The sequence below is a fragment of the Trachypithecus francoisi genome, unplaced genomic scaffold (assembly GCF_009764315.1).
Source record: "Trachypithecus francoisi isolate TF-2019V2 unplaced genomic scaffold, Tfra_2.0 Lachesis_group8, whole genome shotgun sequence".
In the NCBI taxonomy this organism is placed as follows: Eukaryota; Metazoa; Chordata; class Mammalia; order Primates; family Cercopithecidae; genus Trachypithecus; species Trachypithecus francoisi.
The window spans coordinates 83,476,736-83,497,882 of record NW_022681473.1 but is presented as its reverse complement, the minus strand read 5'-3'; the positions used below and the strand labels follow the sequence as shown (position 1 = coordinate 83,497,882).

At 47.6% G+C, this 21,147-nt stretch overlaps 1 long non-coding RNA gene across 6 annotated transcripts in view; it reads left to right on the top strand.

The window, feature by feature from the left end:
• The window catches only part of LOC117080464, a 59,213-nt gene extending 41,804 nt beyond the window's left edge, over positions 1-17,409 (top strand). For all 6 annotated transcript variants that reach the window (XR_004435862.1, XR_004435864.1, XR_004435865.1 and 3 more), the window contains exon 3: positions 16,642-17,409. This is a non-coding gene — a long non-coding RNA (uncharacterized LOC117080464). The remainder of the gene's footprint in view (positions 1-16,641) is intronic.
• Positions 17,410-21,147: the final 3,738 nt, after the last annotated feature.

Genomic DNA, 21,147 nt, shown 5'->3' with positions numbered 1-21,147 from the left:
AAGATAAGAGTTTGGTGGGTCCCCCTGATGAGTTACGGCAAAGATTGTAATGGGAATACTAGCAAAGGTGCTTTTAATAGTGTCATGAGCATTGTGATAGAGTTTATTACCCAGAGTCATGGGAACACAGAGATGGCCCCTCACTCACCCCGGTGAGTGGAAAGTCATGTGACCCTTGAGATGGGTCTTGAAAGAGATTCCAAGTACCAAGTGCTTTTTACTTTTTTGCCAAGCAGAAGGAAGGCTTGGGAGAACAGGGGTGCAAAGGGCATTTCAGACAGCTGCATGGAGAAAGGCCTGGGAGGTCAGCAAGAGCGTGGCATGCCAGAGAACCCCCAGGAGAGTCGCTGCTGCAGTGGAGGGCATGGTGGGGTGGGAGTTGAGTGCAAAAAGTGGGCAGGAGCCAGATCATGCAGGTCCTTCCTTGGGGAGCAGGTTAAGCAAGGGATTTGGATTTTGTTCTAAAGGCAGTGGAATGCCACTGTAGAATTAAATACTAGGGAGTTACTGGATCGGGTTTGTCTTTTGCAATAGGGATTCTGTAGGCATGGTCTGTACTAAGACTTCTCCTGAAAGTCAGTGATCTGATTCAGATATGCAAGTCCTTTTATTAGTTCTAATGGCTGTGAGACTTAAAATTCCACAGACTTGCACATTTTAGGTGTGACTGTAGGCTGGATGTTGCTAAGTGACTGACATGTGATTGGTGTTTAGTGCCCTGCTGGAGTTTCTGGATGATTGTACTGCCCTGGGTTGCCATGCTCAGCAGTGGGGCATTCCAGGTGCCTGCTGAGTGTGGACACAGGCAGTTGGATTCCTGCTGGTTTGGAAATGGCGCTCTGATAGTGCAGCGTCAGTGAGGTCTTGAATTTGTGACAGCAACTAAAAGTTGCTGGGAATCTAGAGGTCTAATTATACTGTTAACTTGGCTTTCTCATTATTTGGTTAACATGATTTGGTTGGTTGTTAACCATGCACTATGAAGCGATGCATATTTATGCTAGGAACATGTTTTGGCTTCAAAGTTTATGGTAACTAGACTTTAAAACAGGTATGAGGTTTAGATGCATCATCTGTATCCCTTTGCAAAAGATGTCTCTGTCTCCCACATTTGCTTCTCTGATGATTCTTCAGTGTTATTACCATGTTATTTTTTGCTGCTAAGGGGAAAATATGTGGGATGAGCAAGGGTGGCATCCCTTGCTTTGCCTCCATGGGCAGTGGTTCTGAAAGGACTCAGGAGTGTTTGCATTACTTAAGGCTTGAGAAAGCAGTAAGGTGAAGGCAGAGAAATGGTGGAGGAGGCTATCACAATTTCCTCAACAACAAAGACGAGGACTGTGGGGAAGGAGAGAGGGCCATGTTTGAGAGATGTTTAGGATAAGGGAGAACAGTCTGATGTAGGGAATGACAGAGAGGAGTGGTGTCTAGGAGATCCCCAAACTTCTGGCTTGGGCAGCATTGGTGAGAGGGACAGTCTTGTATCATCCAGCAAGTATATAAAGCAGGCCAAGATGAGGAGGCTTGGAAGTGGGCAAGAGTGCGGCTTGTTCTCCCACTGTGTGCAGACAGAACAGCCATGCATGATATGTCGTCAGAGGTCAGGGTTGGGCTCGGCACAGAGGCATTGAAAGCCAGGTCCTATCTGTACCCTGTTTTGTTGTCAGCGGGGAACCCATGAACACATTCTAGTTAGAGGACTAAGATCAGACATGGGTTTCTGTGAAATCATTCCCTGGAAATTGAGTTACCAGGAGGCTGGAGGAAATTGAGTTACCAGGAGGCTGGCATGGAGGCATCTGGGTAGAGTTGCTGAGGACTCATTGATGGCAGGGAGAACATACAGGCATAGGTATGCATGCAGTGTCTGCAGCCTCTATTTTATTTGGGGATGGGTTGGGATACAGATTCTAGAGTCAGCACAGAAGGGAATGAGCAGCTCTTAGTAAGCTATTAATCAGGAGCAGGTGGGGGCAGCAAGGGGAAGGTGGAGTGGAAGGTGACCAGGAGTGCTCTCTTCTGTTCTGGTGCCCAGGCTTGCCTTAGTTAACAGTGGCCCCATGGTGGCCTGAGTGGACTTAAGGCTGGAGCTGGTCTGACCCTTGCTGACCTGGAGGCTTCTGTGCATTCTGCAGTTGGGCCAATGGCAAGATCAATAAACCTTGTCTTCAGTGCTCAGAAGCCTTTTTCTGTGCCATTTGCCAAAACCATTCTCATTGACTGGTAAATCAGCTTAAGGTTCAGCAAAAAGGAGGACATTTAAGTTAAAGATCAAATATTTATCACTTTGTTAGTGACAAATGCAACTTTAGCAGCTCAAGTTCATTTTCTAATGGGATGATTCCCTTTCTCCTACCCTAAAATAGACTCTTAGGAGACCCTGGAGAACTTTGACACACCGCTATGTAAATATTTGATAGCAGCTTAGCTTACTGCCTTTCTTTTGCAAAATATTTGAATTTTGTCAGGAATCAAAGGTCTGCAGTGAAGCACACACGGTAAGCATTGAGACGTGCACAATGTGTTTGCACAATCCCTTTTGGACTGGCCGTCTCAGCTCCTCGGCTCGTCCCCTTGCTCACCATACATCAACCCTCTCTGCTCTGGTCACCCTGGCCCCTTGCTACCCCTTAAAACCTTCAGGCTGCTCCTGCCTTGTGGCCTTTGCCCTCCATGCCCTTCCCTGGCACCCTCTTCTTTGAGGTCTCCTTGGGGCTTGCTCCACCCTTTCCTGCAGGCCTCTGCTCTCCAGTCAGAGAGGCAGTCCCTCGTGATGCTCTCTATGTTAAATCACGACTCTCACCTGGTCACCTTACATTCTTTTGTCTTTCTTCATAGCACTTTGTTCCTTGACATATTACACTTTTATTTGTTTATTTTTTATCTCCCTCATTTGGAATGTGAGTTCCATGAGACCAGGAACTTTGTTTTCATTATTCTGTCCTGCTACCAGGACATTACCTAGCCATCGAGTCTGCCTTGTATTTGGTGAATCAGTGAATGATCAGATGGACTGGTCAATCAGTTTGTGTATTCACAACAGTTAATCAGCATGTGGCATGTGGTAGGTGCTCAGGAAGTATTTGAAATAATGAATTGGTCAGTGAGTGAATGAATCTGTGCATGGTTAGTCGCCAACACTGGTGCTCAGCAACTATTAGCTAGATAAGTGAATGGATGCTGGAGCTTACTCGCCTGTCTCTGGGCCTAGTCCCCAGCTTCTTTATTGGGGGAAGGCCTGGATGCACAACCTTTGGTGTGTGCTGTTGTTGTTCCTGTTTGATAAATTCAGTTAGTCCCTCACTCTTTCCGTTTGTCTGCCATCAGCCAGGCTCTGTAATTAACTTACTGTAATTTAGCTGAGAGGTGAATTTTTCATTTTAAAGATGTTATAAACAGCAGGTGCTTGTGGCATCTTGGTTGTTGATGAAGTTCATGCCTAAAAGAACATGAGGGCTGTGTTACATGTCCAGTAGAGAGGGGACTGTTAGCCCACACCTGGCCACAAAAACATGGGGACAGTCTGGCAAGTTCTGGCAAAGTTGTGTTTCTCTAGTTCCAGTGCACCGGTGTGCCAGCATGGGGGCCAAGGATCAGGGTCAATGTGGTCATCTTCCTCAAGGGTCACATTTAACCCAAAGATTTGGGAGAAATAACATTTTAAAATTTTACAACAAATGCTGATATTTGTTAGAGGAGAATTCAATATCGCTTAGTAGTTAAGAGCAGGCTGTGGAACCAGATTGCCTAGGTTTGGCTCTGTCTCACCACTTACTTGCCTGGTGGTCCTGAGCAAGTTACATAGTCTCAAAACTCATTTCTCACTTCTAAGGTGGGAGCCTGTGATGCAGTAGAGCCAACAGCATGGGGATGTCAGGGATCAGTGAGAGCCACGGAAGGCTTTATCACAGTGTGTGCACATCGTAAGTAAACAACAAGGCAGATATTACATGTGATCACTTGACGTTTTAAGATAACAGAAGAGCCAAATGAAATTTTCTTCTTACCCTGGCCATGCCCTAGACATGGCCTCCAGGGATGGGCATTCATTTCCTTCTGCGTATTTCAGATGGGCAAGTTAGGAGAAGCACTGCCTTAACAAAACCCAGTGCACACCATTGGATGGCTTTCATGCTTTCTCAAGAATTCTTCCCCAGCCTTGCCTTGGAGTTGAGCTGCCGTTAAGGAAGTGATGAATTAGCCATGCTTACTTTTAGTACCTGCTGTTTTATAGTACCTAATTGAATAGCAAATGAAGTCGAGGAAACCTACAGGTTTGGATAAAGAACTGCCATCTAAGGAATGACTTTATATAGAGGAGCTTGTAACTTGTCTGAGCATTTTCACACAGATTTCTTGCATTTCATTCTTATAACCACCTATTCATTAAGGTAGAGAAGACTGTCAGAATGGAAAGAGACTTCAGTAATTCTTGAGTCCATCTCTTTGATCTGATTTCTAAAGTCCCTTCTTCAGCATCCTATTCATCTTTCAGGCTCTGCTTGGTTTCTCCAGGAGATAGAGCATTTTCAGCCCCAAAGGCAATTCAATCTGGGTCCCTGTAACTTCTATGGATTGGTTTAGGTTCTTTTAGAGCCGCAACTAAATCTAGCCCTTCTTCAACCTGTAATTTATCCCCTTTTAATATACAGACCTCTGGAGCTAGTGTTTCCACAACCTCACCTGGCCACTTAACCATTGTGGTTTAACCATTAAATATATGAAGTCTGCAAGAGGCAGCCTTGACTGGCAGGTCGACTTAGTCCAGTGGACTTCAGCTGCAGGTCTCAACTCATTGATTGATGGCGAAATCTCTTTTGTGGATCGCAACCAACATTTTTTTTTAATGAAATGAAGTATCAGACTATATAAACATACATATTTTCTAAAACTCTGATTTCAGTTTGTGTTGCATGTGCTGCTGTTATATTCTTTCTGCATATGATAAGCATTTCAAAAGCCGTTGTTTTGGACCCTCTTACAGGAATTTCAAGTTGCTTCATTTTTATTTAGCTGTCATCTTTGTCCTTTTAGTGGTTGAATTGGCTTCATGTCAACTAGTTAAAGACATAGTTGCTGTGTTTCAGGTTGCTGGTGGCTATTAATTTAACTCTGATTCCTCTGTAAAGAAGGGCATGTCCTGGCTGGCCAGGGTTAAATAACAAGATCTGTTCAAAAGCTCTGCTTCCTCATTTTTCCTTACTCCACCTTCAGTGAGAGGAGTTGGTTGTGAGCACCTAGAGGATTTCGTGCAATCTTAAGGCCTGTCCTTAAAAGGCAGCCTTTCCTCAAGGCAGGAGGAGCCTGCTTTGCTCCTGGCTCTGGGAAGGAGCTTTTGAGGACAAACCTGCACTTACATGGTCTGCTTTGGTCTCTAGACTGCCCCGAGCCTGAAAGTATTCTCAGAAACAAGAGAGGCACCTTGTCACAACTTGGTGTGAGGGATGTGAGGATACCTCTAGCTGGAAAGGGAGGGATGTGGCTTAATTGAAAGAGCAGAGTTGAGAGTCCAGCATTGTTTTCTGGTCCTGAACTCTCTGCATAGGGGATGGAGGGGGAGACGGGTGTGGGGGGACAGGTGGGGGACAGCTGTGGAGAGAGGGGGCTCCTTGGACACAAGACTTAAGCTCTTTAAACAGTGGTCGGATTTCAGGCTCAGGGCCTATGCCAGGGATTTTTCTTTTGTAATCTCATGTCATCTTCCTGTTGTCTTTCTCTTACTTTGTCGTACTGGCCTGATGAAACCCCATCCCTGGTTAAATTGAACCTCCTACTTTTTCTGTGCCTACGCCTGTGTGGTTGGTGCCATCCTGACTTGCCTGCTTCAAGCTGTGTGGCCCACGACTGCAGTGGGCCCCGAGGCTGTGGCGGGTGCACGCCACTCCCGTTCAGTCATTGCCTCCTGGGACAGCTGTTTGTGGCTTCTGTCTCTTCAGACTTCCAACATCTCCCTCCTCTCCCTGCCTCCTAAGCGGATGCTCTTCTTTCAGGAATTATTTTTCCTGCATAATTATTTTGTCATTATTCCTTATGATGATGACAGCTAATGCTTATATTATACCTACTATGTACCAGTCACTATTCTTGTATATCAGTTTTCTGTGTCCAATTATTAGCCCCATTTTTCAGGTGAGAAATCTGAGGCACAGGAAGATTAAGTAACCTGTCTGTGGTTGCAGGGCCGATAAACGGCAGAACTAGGATTTCAGGCTGGCACTGCCTCCAAGTCTGCCCTGTGCTCTTGTTTACTGCAGTCTGGAGAAGAGTTGCCCTCGCCACCTTCCATCTGCCTGCTGCCACCCTCCCTCAGACTTACTCCGATCTTGCCCCTGACCTCTTCACCAAAACTGCTTTGCAAGTCATGGAGGACCTGCATGTGGCCAGACCAGATGACCAGCTCCCCCTTCCTCAGGACACCTTCTTCATTTGCCTTCCAAGCCACCATCTTCTTCCTGGTTTTCTTCTTGACTCCCTTTTCAGTCTTTTCCTGCTTCCTCTTCAACTCCCCCAAGGTCTCGACTTTGGATTGCTCCAGGGCTCAGTTCCCTACTCTGTGCACACTCCGCTTCCTGGCTTTAAGGCCCCACAGCTCCCAGGGTCCTGTGTCCAGCCCGTTCTCCCTGCACTGCAGGCCCATGCCTCCAGCTGCCTTTTCGTGCCTCTACTAGGGATGGCTGATAGATTGTGAAACTCCAGCTCTCCCCACCCACCTCACACCCCCCTTGCAACTTCCCACCTCCCTCAATGGCAATTCCATTCTTCCAGTTGCAGGCCCGAGAACCTTCAGTCTGTTTTCTTTTTTTCACACTCCACTTCCAGTCTCGGTAAATTGTGTGGCTCTGCCTTCAAAGTGCACTTGGTGTCAGAGCACTTTGCACCACATTTACCCCTATCCTGTACCATCAGGTTTTACCTGAATAATTCATTAGCATCTTCACTGATTTCCTTGCCTTAGCCCTTTCATGACTGCAGTCAATTGTCCACAGAGTTCTTTTAAAATATAAGCAGCACCCTCCTGTGGCCCCATCTCGCCCTGTGCTGCTCCCTCTCTGACCCCTCAGCTCTCCCTTTGCTTTCTCCGGACTTGTGGCCGCTGTGTGCTTCTCAGATGTGCAAGTGATGCCCCGCCTGAGGGTCTGTGCATGGGTCCTGCCCTGCCTGGAAGATCTTCCCAGGAATCTGCACAGATCCCTGCAAGTCTCTGGTCCAGTGTCACTTTCTCATGAAGCCTTCCCTGATCAGTTACTGTAAATTTGCAGCCTCTGCGCCTCCGGCGGCATACAGCATCATCTGACACATGCTCTCTCCATTTGTTAGTTGTCTGTCTCTCCACAGTCCCTGTGAATGAAGACAGCTTCATTACCTGAAGGCAACAGTGTTGCTTGTTTTGTTCATAGCTGCATCCTCAACATTGTCCCCTGACATACAGGGTATGCTTTAAAAATATTTGAATGCTAGGTACTTTTATCTTTGTTTGACAATATAGTAATTGAGGGTCTTAAGAAGTTAAGTTACTTGCCCAGGATCACAGACCCTAGAATTGCCAGGATGGGAGTGAAACCCTGACATGCACTTAACTTGCCATGTGCTGCTTTTTCTTGTTAACTAAGGACAATAATACATAACACAGTTACTTCGAGGATGAAATGAATCATTCACAGAAAAAGAAAAGCACTTTGTTAATCCAAGTGTGCCAAAAAAAAATGTGACTTATCTAATTTATTGAGAACGCTAGCTTTCATGTCTCTGTCATTCGGCAACCCACTCAGAGATTCTTTTGTGTTTCTGGATTTTTATTTGGGAGTAGCCAATGCTGCTGCCACTGCTGCCAAATAACATTTTCTTCTTTTTTCTGCCCTTGGTGTGAGAAGTGTGTGTGTGTATCTTTTATCTGTCTGGAACTATTGTGGTCCCTCCTCCCCCCAGATACCCACTGGCCTTCAGGTCAAGAGCTTTCCTGACCCCTGTGGCCTGTCAGCAGCAGGGAGCAGTGGAGCTGGCACCTGTGTGGCTGTCATTATTGGTTCATGTGTATGTTCCTGGGACAGACACTTATGTTATCAGCAGGTGCTTTGCGGGTGTCAGGAGTCCCATCTTGCACAATTCTCCTGGCAGCCTGTCTGTCCGCTACCCCCGCTCTGCAGCCGCCTGGAGTGAAGTGATCACAGGCCCATTATGGCTAAATACCAGGGACATAAAATGAAGCAAGCACACTTGATGAACCGCAGAGCTGCTGCTCTCAAGTGCAGAATTTATGTCTCCCTGAACCCAGGGCAGCTTCCCTGGGCTTATGGCATAAAGCATAGAGCAGTTTGGCCCTTCTAATGCCTCATGTTGTAATAATGACACAGCTACAGGAAGAGATGGTGAAGCTTTCCCCGTCTATCCCCTTCTTGTGTTGTTTATTCATTTGTGTTCCTGATTTTGAAGTGGGAGAAACATGCAGCCACTTCTTAGGGAGCACCTTAAACTGTTTTTTCCGAAGACAGGAGAGCTTTGACACTTCAGAAAAGGAGAACAGCATTGAGAATGTCTAGTGGTTGGATGTCTGGGCCTGGTTACTGTTCTCACGTGGGTTGTACAGTGGGATGTAATTGGCATTCGTGTACAGGGACTTAGCACGGACTCCAGATCTGGTCAAGCTGTTCTCGGCAGGCACCCCTTCAACAGCCTGTGACATCCTTGGCTCCCTCCATGCTGTTGACCCTGGGCAGTGTAGGGGTGGGTGGAGAGAGTTGTACTTTTCCTGGGGGCCTTTAGAGCAGCCTGGCCCACACTGAAAACTCAAGCAGGATGTGGTGTATCTTTTAACCCAGAACGACTGCCCAGCCGGCATGTAGCGGCACCTTCCAGGCATCAGGGTTAGCCTGATTGTAAGCAACAGACTTTACCTGCTGCCAAATGAGACACACCGGGAGGGCCTGTGTTCCTCTCACAGCCCTCCCTGTGTCCTCAGCTTCCAGAGCTGACAAGCAGGAACCAGGCATGGACTCTTGATCTGTGTCCCACTGGTCCACATGCCTTGTAGGGGATAGCCTGGCGTCCCCTGCAGAAGCAGCTGCGTGGAGTGGGAGGAACACAGTTTCTGAGCCAGAAAAAGCTTGATTGGAATCCCAGCTGCACTACTGACTTTCTAACTCCCTGGGGCCTGCTCTAAGCCTCAGTTCCCTTGTCTGCAAAATGGGGATGAAGTCTGCTGTGAGGCTTGCATGTTTGTAGAGGACTTTAGTGCAGTCGCTTGATAGATATTGAGCAATCAGGAAGCAGTAACTGCTGTTCTTATTTGTGGGGTGCTTGGAAGGCACTGTGGGGTCACACAAATGGGTGGACTTTGGAATCAGGTCTGAGTTCAAATCCTCATTCGGTAGGTCATTCATTAAATACTTAACGAGTACTTATTGCAGGTTTTATAGTGGAGTTGAGATTGTGCTTGTTCCCAGCAGTCTTTGATGTTGGGTAACGGCATACTTTACTGAATCTCAGTTTCATCATTTAAATGGGGGTAAAAATACCAATCTTGTATGATTGTGGTGGGAATGAAATAAGTATTTATAAATGGCAGCTAGCTAGTTTATTATTACAGAATTTTCTATTCTAACTCAATGGTTAGTTGCCTAAGATGAACTGCTTGTCTTAAAATATTCCAGCTTTGATATTCAGTCCAGCAGATGTTTGTTGAGCACCTGTTACATAAAAGGCATCATGACAGCCCAGGAGAATATTCTTACCAGCAAGGCACATTTGCAGTCCCCCAAGAAGTGGAGACGTCAGAGGCCCGGCCAGCTAGGCAGTAGCTGCCAGTCAGTGCTGCAGTAAAGGTATAAACCAAGTCCTGAGATAGATAGCGCTGAGGAGGAAGCTGTTGTTTCTGCGTGGAGGAGCTGGTGAAGGCCATGTGTGATGGTTGTCTAAAGATGAGAGACTTTAGTCAGGCAGGTGACAGTGCGAGAGAAAAGGGCATTCCAGCAGAGACGTTCCATCAGCAAAGGCGTGGAGCTGAGAGCCCACAGGGAGGCTCACGTGTGGTGGTCATAGTGGGTCATTTGGGTGTGGTGAGGCTGGAAAGAGTGAATGGGGCTGGGCTGTGAAGGGTTAGGGAGTTCTCAGCCTTGTAGGCTGAGCCTATGATGTGGAAAGGTTACAGGAGGGCAGGGTGAGCACCTGACTGCATGGGGCAAGCTGTCCGGTAAAAGTATAATGCCAGCTACTCATGGAATTGAAAACTTTTCTAGTAGCCACATTAAAACAGAAAAAAGAAAATGGGTGGAGTCGATTTTAATAATAGATTTTATTTAACCCAGTGTATTGAAAACATTATTTCAACATGTAATCAGCATAAATAACTTTTAATGAGCTATTTGGCATTCTTTCTTTTGGTACTAAGCCTTCAAATCTTGTGTGTATTTTATACCAGAGCACAGCTGAATTTGGACCACAGCCATATGGCTGATGTTCAACACATGGCTGGTGGCTGCTGCATTGGCCGCACAGGGTTAGCAGGTCTGGGGTGATGAGAATTGAAAGTGATCTTCCTTGTCCTAGACCTTCCCCTGAGAGCCTGAACCAGCCTTCTCCCATCAAACCTTTAAACAGACCTGCCCAACAGCTAATTGGTAACTCGGGGAAGAGAAAACCTGGGGGATTTTGTCATCCATGGGTTATATGGTGCAAAAAAAAAAAAAAAAAAAAAGTAGAATTCCCTGGTGTTTCCCAGATTCATGTACATCTCCATGGGACAGACCTCGCTGGACAGCAGGTTACTGTGTACCATTTATTGAGCCTCTAGTATGGCCTGTTCATCCACTACATACTTCAGATAATACATTATTTCTAATTTTTCGATGTCTACAAAACATGTTTCTCACCCATTTTACAGAGGAGGAGAGTCGGGACATGAGAGATTTAGTACCTTGTCCAAGATCGTTTAACCAGATGAGGCAGAGCTAAGGCACAAACCTGATTTCGAACCTGTGTTCCTACCTTTCCCTAATAGGATCTAACCCTCTGTGTACATTATAATCTCCAAATCGGAGAAAAGTGCATATAAGAAGTTAGCATGTGTGCATACATGCATATCTACATACACAGAAGTAGGAAAAGATGGGAAAGTTACAATCACAGAAAAAAAATCACAAACAGTTCTGTGCTGAAGAATGCGTCCCCGCTTTCCTCCTCTCTGCCTCTGGTCTCCTGCCCACACATCCTGGGGACCATTTGGAATGTCCCCATGCCGACCTGTTGCCGTGGGTGTGTGCTGGTGGGGGGTAGGGGTGTAGCAGGTGGCGTTTCATTAGAATCAGTAGAACTCAGGCGTTTGTGGAGTTTCCGTTTCCCTGGTTAGGGAAGCTAGAGGCCGTGGGGCACTGGCATTTGAGAAGCTGGAGGTTGCAGCTTCCATCCTGCCTGAGCTGCTTGCTGGGCAGAAGCCAGGCTGAGCAGGCTGAGATGTGAGCTTCATTTATTTCTCTCTGCAAGGGGCTGCTGAACCATGATGGGGGCACAAAGTGGGTGAAGGGCGGGAAGATAAGTGCGGTGCACCCAGGAAGGTGGGGACTGTCCAGGCTTCAAAGTCACAGATGTGGTTTTGACCTTTGACTCTGCCAGTCCTTTCTTTTGTGTCAGTGGCAGGGCCTTGGATTCCTCATTGTGAAACTGGAGCAGTCATTTTAGGCAGAGCTCTTTCCAGTGTAATGCACAGAGACCCCTTGGAGCCAGTCAAAGTTGAAAGAGGTGTTCATCACATACAGAGACACCTGTATCGGCGTACCCTGAGGACAGAAGCCTGTGTAGAGCTGGCCTCCCAGGGGACTGGACTTCTCTTGTGGCCTCTCAGGAGTGCTCCCTCCGCCCCCAGGCCTCTCTCTTGCCTGCCTTCCCTGGTGACTCCATCTGTGTGATTGTCTAACTTCAGTGTCCCTTCATGTCTCTTAGATTCTTGAAGTAGAGGCCAATTGGCCCAGCTTCTCCTCTAGGCAAGCCCACATTTCAGAGGTCCTAGCAGATGTGATTGAGCCAGCCGTGGCCCAGGAGGCTGCCCAGTGCAGCTCCTGGGCCCAGAGCCGTGGTGAGGCAGTCGTCAGCCCAGAGGGAGGCAGGCATGGACAGTGTTCTGTGGTGGCCTTTTCACCCTCCAAAGGTGATTACTTCTTGATTTCCCTTTCCCTGAGCCTGCCTCCCAACTTCCCAGACTTTAAGCTGAAACCTCCTGTTTCATTGAAAATAACAGAAGCCTTTAGTCCCCCAACCCTCAGAGTACGGAGCCACCCCCCACCCCCGGTGCCATCTTCCTACCCTCCTCTTGTTGAGTTCGAAGGGTCCTTTGCCTCTCAAAGGCAGGTCTGTCCATTCGGCTTCCCGTCTTGCTCCTACCGAGACCTCTTCTTTTCTCAGTGTCAGGGTTTTCTCCCATTCTATTAGGTCCCTCAAACATCATTCTCTGGTTTCTCTTATTATTTAAAGAAAAACAAAGAAAAACCCTTTTGGCCACACACACTCTTCCCACAGAACTTTGAAGCAGTTGGCGGCCCTGGTGCTGTTTGGCGTGCTGGCATGCAGACCCGTCATCACAAGCTACCGGAAGACAGAGGGGCTTACAGCAGAGTGTCAGCCAGCTCTGCACTGAGCACGTGCCACTGACAGTTTTTCCTTGGCCAAATGTTCCCGAGGAAGGAAGCAGTGTGTTCGCTTATGTTCTGGCACAAGTGCCTCTGTCTTCTGACAGTTGACTTTCTTGACTGTCTCGGTCCCCACGATGGCACGTTCTCTTTTTCCTCATTCCTATTCTCTGAGTACCCCCTTGCTCTTCCTCTTCCTGCCTGCTCTTCCGCTTCCTGCCCTGTAGCTGTCAGGGTACCTTGGGGCTCAGTCCTGGGCCCTTTCTCTGCCTGCCTTGGACATGATCTCTCTTAATCCAATAGTTGATGACTTCCAAATACAGATCCTCAGCCCAGACCCAACTCCTGACTCATTTATCCTATTGCCTCCTTGATATTATTTACACGACGATCTCTAAGAAGCATCCTCACACGCAGAGAGGTACCCACAGAGCACTCAGTGCGCTTCTTGAGCCCACCCTTCCCCAGTGCCCACTCCTCCCCATGCCCCTTCTTGCTTCTCAGGAGACAGAATCATCACTCATGCCACCCATGTGGTGGTTCAGGCTCCAGACCTTGGATTCATTCTTGTGTCCCCCTTTTCCCTTACTTGCCATGTCCAGTCAGTCACTGGGGCCTGTCCCTTATACCTTCAGAACATAACTCCATCCTCCTCTTTGTCACCGCTGACACACCCCGTGTCCAAGCCACCACCAGCCCCCCAGCCCCTAGACTGCTCCAGAGCCTCCCGTTGTGTTCCCTCACGATCCACTCCCCACTGACCAGCCAGAGGGAGCTTTTTAGCACCTGTGCCTCCCTGCTGGAAAGCCCTTCAGCGCCTGCTGCTGTTCTTGGAATAATCTTGCCATGGCCTGCAATACCTCTGCTCCTCCCTCCCCTCCCCTCCCTGGAGTCCCCTCCTGCCCTCACCACCTCGCCACCTCGTTCCTCTCACTCCTCGATAAGCCATGTGCTGCTTGGCTCAGGCCACTCTGCCCTCTGCCTGGTGCTCTTCCTAGCTTTTTTCCTGGCTGGTCCCTTTTCACCATAGGGTCCCCTCCCCAGTTGTTATCTCAGAAATGCTTTCCCTTGCTGCCCCAGCTCACAGGTGAGTGAGAGCAGAGACGCTGCTCCTCCTGAAGCCTGATGAAGTACCCAGGATTCAGATGGGCATGTTTGCCCTTTAAATCCTGACCAGACTGCCCCGGCCCCAGTAGCTTGAGGCTTTTTCCCATGCCTCCAGGAACTTCTGAATGCATCTTACAAATGTTGAGGACTGGTCATCGTGGAGGCTGGGGCCTTTGAATGTCAGCTGCACTTATGTGGGTGGATGCTGACAGCAGCTTGAAGTGCATGAGGGAAGTCAGGCCCAGCAGTGCTAGCCAGACAGCCAGGGCAAGGCTAGCCCCAGGCCCGGGGTGCCACCTGCCAGTCCTGTGAGAAATTTGGGGGAGACAGCAGCGGGCTCTGACAGGCCATTAGTTTCACAAGGAAATCGCCATGAATCAGAGTGCTGCTGATGGCTCGTTTCATTTTAAACAATTTTTTTGAGGTCGTATCAGAGGGAATGGGCTGCCGTTTGCATCTTTGAACAGGAATGCTGTCCGTTGCTGTTAGAAGCCATGGGATATTTACAAACTGGGGGTGACTGTTGGCAAGACGTTTTTCCTCTTTGCTCCTTGGTTTCCTCCCTTCCATGATGGGGATAATAAAGCCTGTCTGTCTGACTCACAGGGCCGTTGGGGTGCGTTCCAGGTGTTGGTATGTCAGCTAGCATGAATTCAGCGCCCGCTCTGTGCCGAGCCCGGAGTTATACAGCTTCCTATTCCATCCTCACCACGGTCCGGCGAAGGTGGGCACCACTCAAGGCTGTAGTCTGGCTTAGAGGAGCTCAGTGCACCTGTCTCTGGGCCGCCCACGGGTATGGGTGGAGATGTCTCAGCCCACCTGTACCGCGTCCCTGTGGGTGGGCAGAGCTCTGCGTACAGATGCATTTGCTTTCCAGATTCTCACAGTCATCCTTTAAAACAAGCTGTTCTCATTGTTCAGATGATGGCATGGAGGCCTAGTGGAGTTAAGTGACTTACTCAAAACCATTTAGCCTGTAAGTGATACGTCCTGGATTTGAAGGCAAGTCTGTCTGGAAGTCCTTTGGAAGACCCGAAAAGGAGAATTGGTAAAGCCAGGGGTTCCTATACCTTTCAGGCCTTAAGAAAGTAATAGTAGGTTTTTTGTTTTTGTTTTTGTTTTTTTCCCTCTCTCTGTTCCTAATTTCATGAAGGAAATTATACATTTGTCCAAATGGCACTTAATATTTGCTGAACCTTAATGTTTGCTCTTGATTGGCAATATATATATATTGTGGCCATCCTAGCACAATAATATTTGTCATCTCGTACCTTAGGAAACTCTGCCTGATTTTGAATGATAAAAAAAAGGCTTTGGGATCTAAATGGAATGAGAGGAATGGTAAGAGATTAAGGATCCCTCATAAAAAAAAAACAGGATGGTATCAATAAGACCTTTCCCAACTCTGAGTCCACATTCTGCCACCTCGGTCACTTAGATGTAGATGTCATCTTCCTCCTCAAGATGATGACAGGCCACCCACTACCCTGGACAAAACAGGGCAGACAGTATGGAGCATAGGTCCCTCTGCTAGAGGAACATTGGTGTACAGCGCTCTTCTGCTTCCAAGAACCCCTCACTCCGTGCTACTCGCCCAGGATATTGTAATGGACATCTGCCTTTGATATATCCCTGCCTGATTTCCAACCCCACTCCTTCACTGTGTCTGGAAAGTACTCTTCCTGCTGTACACATTGGAAAGCTAGGCTGTGGGCATATAGACCTGGGCTTGTCTAGTCACACATGCATGAGAGCTGGTGATGCAGAAAGCTGGGGGGTGGGGAGTTCATCTGGAGACCGTGCCAGCAGCCACATCTAGTTTTTGGGGGTGGTCATGGTGGCTCGGCACCTCATGCTCCAGTGCCCGTGTCCAGTGCTGACAGGTGGTGATGCAGGCTCTGGCATCCTCACACTGGGAGTGTGAGTTGGGCTCCAGTTATAGCAGCACAGCATAATGTCCTTCCCATTTTCTGAGCCTGGTTCTTTGGCTTTTCTGGGAATCAATGAGATGCCAAAGACCTTTAAGTAAACTCCTCAATTTAAATCAGCCAAAGTCTTTTTCATCTGCTTCAAGCTAAGAAGCTGACTTTTATAGAGATGTTCCTCTGTAGGTTAGCCAAACGTTTGTATTCATTCCTCAGGCCCCTGAAAGTTCTACTTCACCTGTTAGGACCCTCCGCGGGCCACAGAATTCACAGGAGAATCCCAGGTTGAGTGGGTGGCAGGACTGTGGGCTCAGCCATCTCCCTTCATTGTTATTGTGACCCAGGTTTCCATCATGCCTCCCAGACTGTGACCTCTGTGGGGACACAACTGAGTCCTTCATCTCTATCCTCAGCTCCTTGAGCAATGCTTGGCACACGGTGGGTGCTCAGGAAGGTTTGAATGAATGGGCCAAGGAACCAACAAAGAGATCAGAGAAGTTGGTGCCCGTGGGCTCTCTGCAGCCTTAATGAGGCTGGCCTGGCTTGGGCAGGAAGGGGGCCACATGCCTGGAGACTGCAGACTGCCTGCAGTTGCATGCTGGAGATGGGCTGGGGAGATCATGGAACTTAGAGCAGGAAAGCAAGTAGCTAGAGCTGTGAAAGGGACAGCCACTCCTCTGAGTGGAGGCAGCGTAGTTGGTACTTCCCAATCCTTTCACCTCATGGCATGTACAGAACACAGTATTATTTGTCTGGTACCCAGGGCTTTGTCCAGCTGGTGCTGGAGCAGAGGCCCCTCTCACAGCACACTGGTGACCCAGTGCCCACTACTTAGAGCGCTGATCCCAAGGGAACTTAGAGCCCGGTGTGGCCTCTTTTCTTAGCCCTTTGTCGTGTAAGTTGCAGGTATTTTTCCTAGTTGTGTATTTGCCTTTATGATTTATTTTTTCTTCCACTTGGTTTATTCTTGACCATCACAGTTGTTCTCTGTACAGGAGGTTCCAGCCTTGACAAGAGGAGGGTGGCTCTTCCTGGAATCCCTCTGGACACACCTTCCTAGCTTCCTCTAGGAAAGATGCGGCAGCTCAAAGGGAAGCCCAAGAAGGAGACCTCCAAGGACAAGAAGGAGCGGAAGCAAGCCATGCAGGAGGCCCGGCAGCAGATCACCACCGTGGTGCTGCCCACGCTGGCCGTGGTCGTGCTCTTGATCGTGGTGTTTGTGTACGTGGCCACGCGCCCCACCATCACTGAGTGAGCCCCGCAGCCAGCTGCGGACCCCATCGGCAGGGAGAGGAGGCGCGGGAGGGGGATGCAAACAAAAAATGGCTTTCATATTCAGAGATGTTCATGTTGCTGAGCTGTAAGCTGGAGCACCCTGTCTTCTCTGGTCTTTGACTTGATTAAAGTATCTCCGCTTTTCTTGGGAGGGAATAGGGGATGTTTTATCAGTGAATGTGCCATACACCTTATGGTCCACTTCATGTGCCTTTCAGACTTCAAAGCGCGTGCGTGCGTGTGTGTGTTTCCTTTTCTCTCCTAAAAATCAATAAGTAGCTCCACCTGAAGAGGTACAGAACCTCTGGGTCAGGCAGCAGCTGGAATCCGCACTCACCTCATTCCCATTGTTTGGATCATGCGTCTTTCCAACACGTGTCACAATCTCCAAAGGGACTGTATTTCTTCTCTGTGCTTAATGTGATTTGAAATATGTTGAATCAAAGTGAAATATTTATTTTTTGAATAAAGGAGATAATAGCCTTAAACTGGATGCTTATCGTGTTTTGCCAGGAGTTGCTGTCTGTGAGTCTCCCCCTGCCCAGGGGTCTGCCCCTCTTCCCTCCCCTTCCCTTTCTCCTGTGGCTCTCTCCACCTTCCCCAGCACTCCCTCTGCTCATCGTTTCTGAGTAAAATTATGCTTTTTGACCGACAGTTTTAAGATGGAGAGGGACAGAAAGGGTGCATTAATTGGCTTGCTTTAGAAAGTGAGAGTTCTAATTAGACTGTGACCACAGATGCTTTTTACACCAGTTAGTTTTTCCTACTTTAACTTGATATGTTTGTGCAAACAGCAATACAGAGTGGTCCTGGAAGTAAAGGTCAGGCTTGGTTTTGTTCTTAGCTGAAAGGATGCAAATTGTTGGCATTCCAGCTGAGTTTTCAATGCAAATTGGCTGGAATGGTTGCCTCATTTTGTTCTAACAGCACTGCGCATGCCTCTCCCCACAAATCTCCATAATCAGCAATGACAGGAGAACAGAAATCCTCAGAACAGTAACCATGATTATGACTTCCAAAGAGGGTGCTCCATCAGGAACCAGGACCAAGCATTTTTCCTAATGCCCGTGGCTGCGCGACTCGCTCACTGATGGCGGAGGCTGTTAGTGGAGATTTGGGGCCTCTTGGAGTGAGTGTCTCAGGAAGACGAAGCAGCTATTGAAAGGAAGGACTTCCCTGGCTGATGCCTGAAGATCCTGGACTCGGCAGGCCGACAGAGCTCTGCGGCCCTACTCTGTCAGCTGGTCTCAGAGAGACCTGGTGCCTCCTCATGCTTACTTAAGGGCCAATGGCCCTGGAAAGAGACTCGCTAAAATACTTAACAAATTCAGAGGCCACTAGCATCATGTTCCTCTGAGGTTTCTGTTTTCCTCCCCTTTATTTGGTTCTGTTACAAACTTCAATGCTTGCTGGTCTGAGAAAGACTGCAGGCCACTGTCCCAAGGACTTTCTCATTCAGGGGCTGGAGGGAGGAGGAAGGCATCTGCAGCCATCCCTGCTCCTCACAGTGGCTGCCGTGTGGCTGGCGAGTCCCCTTCCAGGGGGGCAGATGCTGTGAGGATGGAGCAAGGACAGCCCATCCACTCCAGCAGAAAGACGACAGTCTGCATGTCTTGCAATTACCTGATCGGCGTTTAGTTCTCAGTCTACCACTCAGAATTGTGGATTACTTAATCCCACTGAACCTCAGTTGCTCTATCTGTAAAGAACTGATAAAGTCACTTTTAGGAAGGTGAACCCTCTAGTAGAAAATAAGGCTTTTAGAACAAACCTGGGTTTTGATGCAGATTTTGCTGCTGGAACCCCTCTGAGTCCACTTAGAGGTTATCTTGCCTCATAGGATTGTGGGGAGGGTTAAGTTGAAATAGTGTATTTGTAAAGCCAAATCTAGCGCCTGGGGCTTAGTTACTCAGTTACTGTGTAAACAATGGTAGCTTGGTATTTTGCATGTGTTTATTTCTCACACAGCCGCATGAGGTAGGTACGATTATTACTCAATCTTACACATGAGGAAGCTGAGGCAGACCAGGAAACCTGTCCATGTCGCACAGCTAGTGAGTGGAGGAGCTCTGGTTTATTTATTCTTAAGCTTGTGTTACAGTGCGTTTTAGACATATGCAAAAATAGATGCAGCATGCCTCAGGTCCCCATTGACCATTCTTTAGCAAACCCCACTACCTGGCCACTCCTGCCCGTCCATCTGCTCTGCAGACACCCTCATATGCACACATGCCGTAGACTGTTTGGGGCAAAACAGGAGATGGGATTTTAACCCCAGGCAGCCTGGCTGCAGAGTCCATGCTCTTCTTCATCATTAAAATCTGTTGCCTTTCAATAAATTATTTTTTCTACTCCCCTGGTCTAAAGAAACCTTGCCTGCCCAGGGTATTTAAACCTGGTCATGGTGAACAGCCTTTGATGCCATCTTTAGACAAATGGGCTGTGAGTTTGACCTGCCTTGTGGACACTAACTACACCCAGCCTCTGGTCTTTTGCTCAGTGAAAGAGGAGCTTCACCTGGTAGTGGTAAGAGAAATAATCTTTTCCATGGGCTCCTTACTTAAAACATTTCGGTGTTCTTGCTTAGGAAATTTTGTGTATGATGTGAAAAGAATATAATCTTGGGGAAACAGACATATCTGAATTCTACCTCTGCCACTTTCTAGCTGAATGACCTTACTCAGGACCCATGACCTGCGCCGCACTTGCCCCACATCTGTGAAGTAAAGTTTAATTTCTCGGGGATGTTGGGAAGATATATTGAAATATGAAAATGGCATACTTTGTGCCTAGTACATTATAGAGGCCCCATAAATGGCCATTCCCTTTTCATCAGTGTGTTCAAAAACTCAGAATATAAATGAAGGCCTGCTCCCCAAGGCTCTACTGGCCAAACAGACATGCCACACACGGTGTGACAGATCCTTTAGGTGCTTGTGGCTCTATCTTCACCATTGTTTTCCTCTTTATTGTCCATCAGGAGGCCTAGTTGGTTTGAACTGGACCTTCAGAAGGCAGCTACTAGACAGGCTTGGTGAAGGCAGGCTGAAAATGGACCTTTAAAAGATAAACATTTTGATGTGAGTCACCTGGCAGGGACCAGATGCCAATTTACTGTGGACTTGCTTGGTGGGAGTTTAACAATTCTCAGGGGAAATAGTACTCTCGTGTGGGTGTACTTGGTAATGATTTCAGACACCAGCTTCCAAATTATTTCCAGCTATTCAATGGCTTCAAGGCAATGCTGAATTACTTATTAGGAGTTTCACAGAAAGTCATGCTGGGGTTTCTGCAGTAGAATCTAGCACTCTTGGCTTGCAGAGTCCTCATTACCAAGCCTAATGTTTCTTGAAGAGCATATTCTGAAAGAAGATTTGAGTTGGAAACAAGAATAGAAACCATTGGCATTGGTTTAAAAGGTGTCATTTGATATTTTTTTTTTTTTCAAGTCCCGATACCAAGATGTGTTTGCGTATACATTTTCTGGCTAACGAAAATCTTGGTGATCATCATTGTCATTATGGAGGTTATGAGACTGAGAGAAGAAGGATCTGGACCCAGTCTGCTACTCGGTGTGACACTGGCCAGGCACCTCATATAGGTATGTTGGACCATACAATCTCATGAGAGCTCTTATATCCCAGAGCTTCTGTGAACATAGAGTTAACAAAAATACCTATGTGAATGAATAGATTTACTTGGAGCTCAGAGAACCAATGGCACCTGGTGTAAGAGGTCTGAGGATAGAAGCTACAAGATAGCCTGTGTATCTCCTCATGATCTTCCCAGATCTCTATAAATGCAGTGGTTGCTACCAACTGATCATGTGTCTAAACTTGTAAAGGTTAAGTTCAGTTTGATTGGTCCTGAGGCCACCATCTATTAAGTTTTCCTGGTCAGTTCAAGGACAGAGCAAGTATGCACCCATCCATCCTTCATGTGTCCTTAATGAGGTAAGATAGGGAACCTGCAGCCAGGCTCGTCTGTGAACTGGAGATGGTTAAGACACTGCTGTAGGTTGCTAGGAAAATTCAAGAGATGATTGTCCTTCCCTCTTCCCCAAAAGGGTCTCACACCATTACTTTTCAGAGGTAGAAAAATAAGGAAATCTTTTGAAATCATGGCTCTGAGGTTTTTGTTTTTTTTGTTGTTGTTTTTTTTTGTTTTTTTGGAAGTCTACCATCACATTCCCTATATCTCTGCCTTGACTATATCCCATACAGAAT